This window comes from Cyprinodon tularosa, unplaced genomic scaffold, assembly GCF_016077235.1.
Source record: "Cyprinodon tularosa strain WSP-4 unplaced genomic scaffold, ASM1607723v1 ctg1001, whole genome shotgun sequence".
Taxonomy (NCBI): Eukaryota; Metazoa; Chordata; class Actinopteri; order Cyprinodontiformes; family Cyprinodontidae; genus Cyprinodon; species Cyprinodon tularosa.
In genome coordinates, this window is record NW_024037785.1 from 91,106 (window position 1) to 97,183 (window position 6,078).

Here is a 6,078-nt window from a genome sequence, read left to right on the forward strand (position 1 = left end):
CATTCATGACTCTCACCAAATGAACCATATTGATTAATGTTGGTGACTCCCCCTTTCCTCTCATAAACATATTTATTTACTTATTTTTATCTATTTTGTTGTAATATATTTGTTGCTAGTTACTGTAGGATCTTACTCACCCCTCCTCTTTTGTTATCCGGGCTTGGGACCGGCAGTGGCAGAGTTATAGAGTTTTTTTTGTTTGGTTTTGGTTTTTTATGATTTTTTTTGGTTGTTTTTTCTGTTTTTTTTTTTTTTTTTATTCATTTGTGTGACAGAAAATGGATAATGAGAACATGTCACGTAGTAGTTAGAACATGGAACAGTTTTTAGAGAGAAACAACATGAAAATCCATCCATTTTGAACAGTGTGACAATGTCAGTAGCTAAAACGTGGAACAGTTCATGCCACAGTAGCTAAGCGTTTAGTCTGCACTACTGTACACAGGATGTGCAGAGTGTGTGTGCATGCTCCTTGCAGACATACTTTTTGCATTTTGAACAGGTCATGCTGGTCTTGCAGTCGTTTCAGGTGGGACAGACCTGACACCTGCCACGTTTCTTGCCTGCAGTTTGTGCCACTGGGGGAGTTGGGGTGTTTTTTTCTCCCTCTGTATGTCCCTCACAATAGCTGCAGCAACTGGTGATGCTCTTGGAAGGCTCTGTCTTCTCTCAATTTGAGGCCTGACCAGTGCATTGCCAAGCTCCTCCAGGAAAAGCCTCCTTCGGCTGAGTTTTCCCCTATTCCAGTCTTTGTTTATCTCACACCAAATCACGAACGCATTATATGCACTCACATCAATGATGTGGAAGAAGATGACAAGGGGCCAACGGGCAGTCATGCGTCGACAGCTGTATGTGGCTGTGACCTTGTCTAAATTGTCCACCCCTCCCTTTGTTTTATTGTAGTCCAGCACCATTTGTGGCTTTTTGTCTTCTCTGCTGCTCAGGGCAGCATCTTTGTGCATGGTGCTGAGCAGCAGGACATTTTTCCCTTTCTTGGGACAGTAGGAGACCAGAGTTGCTTTCTCAGTGAAGGCAAACATGGAAGATGTTACCTTCCTGCTCTTGACAGAAAGGAGTTCAGAGGGAAGCTCTGGCTTGTTCTTTCTCACCGTCCCCAACATCGTAACCTGCCTTTTGAGCAGTTCCTCACCCAGGGCGTAAGACGTGAAAAAATTATCACATGTAATATTATGCCCATGCAGTCCTTCAGCCATATCAAGCACAACCCTTGTGCCCTGATTTTTTTCTGGTGCTTCGCCACGAGATTTGCCCGTGTACACCTGCATGTTCCAGGCAAAGCTGGACTGTGCATCACATGCTGCCCATATTTTGATGCCATATTTAGCAGGTTTGCTAGGCATATACTGTCTGAATGGGCAGCGCCCACGAAACGCAACCAGGCACTCATCGACAGTCACGTGAGCTCCTGGATTATAAAGCAGGGGTAAACGCTGCACCCACTTGTCCCACACATCCCTTACTGCAGCAAGTTTGTCACGTTCTCGACGGCCCTGCCTTGTTTGTTTGTCATCAAAGCGTATGACACGAGACAAAATGTGGAATGCCTTCAGAGACATGGTGGCTGGAAATATTGCCCTTCCAGTCTCAGCATTCCAAAGACTTGCTGTTGCTTCACCTTTTGACTTATAAACTCCTGCCAAAATTAGCAAGCCAATGTAGGCTTCCAAGTCAACTACATCCAAGTCTTTCCAACTGTCCCCATAAACACGCTTTCCCTCTAAATTTGTCATCCCAAGCACAATATTTTTAATTGATGGTGTTATGAAGAGCTTGAATGATGACTTGATGTCATCAACATGGCTGACTGCATATCTGGTGGGTCCTGGAACCATTTTGATTATATTACTTGCGCTATGTCTACCCTGCTGTTTCAGTGGGGAAAGGGACCATATTATTTTTCCATTTTTGGAAGAAATTGTGTCTGCTGGTGGTTGAGGGACAACAGGAGGGTCAACACTCTCATTCTCATCAGATGAGAATTCCTCAAAATCAGGGTCCTCCTCAACACAATCCTCAGTCTCAGAGACAGTCTCCTCTAAGTCACTTTCACTGTCAAAGAGCTGCTCCAAAACCTCTTTGACAGTAAACCTTATTCCAGAAGACATTTTCAAAGAGAGAGTGTGCAGATTGCAGTATACTCAGAGCACAGTGAGGAATGATTTGGATAGAGGACTGTAGTGCAAGCTTATGTTTGCTCCTCCCTGATTTGGCATGAACTACCAATGGCGTTGTAGGAATAACCCGCCCTTCACAAGGCGGGAAAAATCAGTTCTACTTTGGCAGGTGTGAGTTCAGAAGTTCACACAGATCCCCAGATGTCTCAGTTCAAATGTATCAACTAAAATAAATCAACTCTGCACCTGCAGGTGTGGTCATGTTAGGTCACTGACAAGTTTTAGCAGCTAAAACAGCTTGGGGTCAAATTGACCCCAGAGGATAACCAATGCGTGTAATATGTGTTCAGCACATTAAAAAAATAACATCACAAAAATTTTATGCTTTACCAGTTGTCCCCATCAAATTAGGAAAAGTCATGAAATATGAAGCAAAAAAAAAAGTTAACTACTATTTTTTGAATGATAAACATTGAATGGGGTCAAATTGACCCCAAGGACGACAGGAGGGTTAACATAGTTTACAAGCCGCTATAGTGTTTCAATCAGAGGTCCTTCAGGGGCTGCCTGGTCACTTTCAAAACATTAGTTTGCTTAACAGTTTCCATTTAAAAAGAAAAACTCATGAAACAAAGCTCATTAGTAGCTCAGTTGGTAGGATAACCTATTCCAGCAGAATTTTTCCTGTTGATAGTTATTTTTAGCATAAGGACCCCTTGATGTTCATGTTTTGGGTTTTCTAAAGTACAGCTTTAGTCATTTGTGTTATTATTTTTTTTTTTTTTTCCTGGAAACTGACTGTCCCAGTTTTGACTTGCATTTCCATCCCATAAAGACATCTGTAAAATATTTGGCCCAGCACTGCAATTATCCTTTCCTACATAGTTTTTACTGTTGACCTGCAAAGGGTAAAATAATAGGAGCAAGGAACAGGGGCTACAATTTGCCCAATTTTGGAATCAGCCAATGTTTAACAATGTCAAACAAAACATTGTCCTATCCTGTCACATCAATCTGGGCACTTTCCATTTACTGTGACCATCTGAGTTATGTACGGGTTATGTACAGCAAGTCAAACCTATAATGAAGATTATATGTAAGCATGACAACCACTTAGCACAAATGCTGTGAGAAAACTGCATTGGTAAACCTTAGGCCAAGAATGATGCTAATTACCTTGCATAGCTGTGCATCAATGGGAATTAACACTTCATCTTGCCACATGCCAATATACCCCCTGTAAAGACACTTAATCCAAAGTTGTCTACCAATCTCTGTATGATAATATGAATGTTACACTGACTAGGTGAATGAGTGGCATTGCTGTTCCTCTGTTTGAGGTTTTAGTACCTTAGGATTCAAACTTCATTTCCTCTCAGTGAAAATATTATTTGTAAAAAAATATATAGCTGAATGCTATATGACACTTAGGGCCGGATCTATCAAAGGTTTGCGTGTATAAAAACGTGAGCTATTTCACTGCACACGCTAAAAAATGTACAAACTGATCTATCAAAAGGCTAAAAGGATTTGGTCTTTAAAACGTGCTAAATAGCGCCTCTTATCCATTTAGTACTTTTTCTGCAATGAATATGCAATATGGGGCGTTTACACGCAAAAGTGCGTCTTGTGGGAGGAGAACATGTAAATATATTAATTTGGCACTCGCGAAGTGATTTATCAAACTTGAGAGCAATTTTGCTAACGGTATCTGACTCTATATTTAACGTGTTTCAAAAGAAGGTGCAAATGGTCTGTATGCGTAATTGCGCACACATGGCAGCGGTTATTGTCGCAAGAAGGAGACATCAAAATGAAGCAAGGAGACGCAGAGAACGCCTTTTTTCAATCCGTGTGAATATTTTTGGAATGAACGAGGAAACGATCATCAAAACATATCGTTTATCCAGCATTGCCATTTTGGAGCTGTTGGGGGAACTCCGAATGGATTTGGAGCCAGCCAAGGAGGACCCACGCAATACCAGATATCACAAAACTCCTTGCAACATTGCACTTTTTTGCATCTGGGTCATTCCAGCGTACGGTTGCAGCGAGAGCTGGGATCTCCCAATCTCGTTTTTCAGAAGTGCTGTCCGACGCTCTAAATGCCATGTCGCCCTGACGCCCTACCGGAGAACCGACCTCCCCCCTGAACCTGTGGAGCAACATACCAATGCTGCGGGGATGCGTACGTGTGTTTCTACAGGCCAAAACAAAACACCTGTTTTTTGTTTTCTTTTACTGCAGTGAAGTAGAAATTCAGCCACATACCACCTTAGGGAATAAAGGTAAGGGAATATATATATATATATATATATATATATATATATATATATATATATATATATATATATATATATATATATATATATATATACACCTTAGGGAATATATATATATATTATTATTATTTTTTTAATTTTTTGGAGGGGGTGGGTTTGTCACTGTTAGATTTACATTTCTTAATGCACTAGTTTGTACAAACTGCAAACTACTTTGCCGCAAACCACAAAACAGGCAAAACCATCATTTAAATAGGGTGTCTCCAACAGTTTTGCACCTGCCACCAGTTACGCAATCACTCGTGTTAAATCACCCGCAAACCATGGTTCATGGTTCAGCCCCTCGCGCAAAATTCCATTTGCGAGCGCAAATTACTGCCCGCAAAATTGGATCTTGACAAATCCGGCCCTTAGTTATTTAGCACTTTTTCAAGCCAGGAGACATGACAAAATAACTTTATTTCACACTCACTTACTGATGGTGGCAATCTACATTGTAGCCACAGGTGCCCTGGACATAGAAAGAAGGGAGGCTGCAGTACACAGGGGCCACCGAGCCACCATCAGTAGTCAGTGCAGGAGAAGAACCTTGCCCAAGGACAAACGACATTAAGAGCTGAGGCTTGAACTATCAACCCTCTGGTTGCAAGGCAAACTCCTGCCAAATCTGACGCCATGTCAACCCGTCAATGCTTATGAAATCCTGATCTTATCATCAAGATCAATCGTGATCTTATATTGTGAGCTCATGAAGTTGTTTCCCCTCTAAATGTGATAAAATAGCTTAGAAAAACACCTTTTTAGGTTTGAGTAGTAGTTGTATTCCAACTACAGCTGTTCTTTCTAAAAAGGTTATTGCTTTAGCCTCTCCTTCCCAGCCAATGCGTCCCCACATTTCAAATAATCAGCTCTTACAAAGGTCTGCTTTTGAATATTAACACATAATGTAAGACTGTCGCACATTTGATGCTAATTTGAGAAATTAGAATAATGTGATTAAGTGAGGAGTCATAAATGTGGTCTGTGATGTACATTGTGACCCAAACTTCAGAATTCTGTTCATGTGACAGCATTAGCTTTATGCGCTCAAATGTGACCATTTGTGAGTAGGATGTGTGTATGTGTGTGTCTTGTATCTGTAAAGTGGCCTCAGGGCTTTAGTGGGGGGTACTGCCAAGGGAATTCTCATAAAAGCAGAAATCCTCAGCCAAAGGGAAAACAAGCACAACCTCAGCCTTTTATATTTGCTCTCTGTGGCAAAGACACACAAACACAAACACACTCCACTCAGGCTAATGCATTCAACAAATGTACAATCATACATTTTTTTGAAACTTTCTCTACCCTTCCATCCATGCTCCACAACATGAAAACTAATGAATGCATTGCTAGTGTTGTGGCAGGCATTAGGAATAAAGAAGCAAAGTATTTAATAATTCACAGCAGATTTCCTGCCTGGCACCTCCTGCCACTAGAGGGTGCTACTGCTGTTGATGATGAGATGTATCATGTTTACTTCTTGTTTTGACTGCTGAGCAGCGTGCTGTTCAGGCTATCTTCATCTGAATCAAGTTATTTTTTTCTGTGATATCTTTGTATCTAAAAAACTCTAATTGTCCAGAAGCACTTTAAAACATAGCGCCTTCTGCTGCACT

General features: G+C 41.1%; 1 pseudogene; it reads right to left on the reverse strand.

Annotated features, from left to right (window-relative positions):
• Positions 1–435: 435 nt before the first annotated feature.
• On the reverse strand, positions 436–2,132 carry LOC119777038 (annotated as a pseudogene).
• Positions 2,133–6,078: the final 3,946 nt, after the last annotated feature.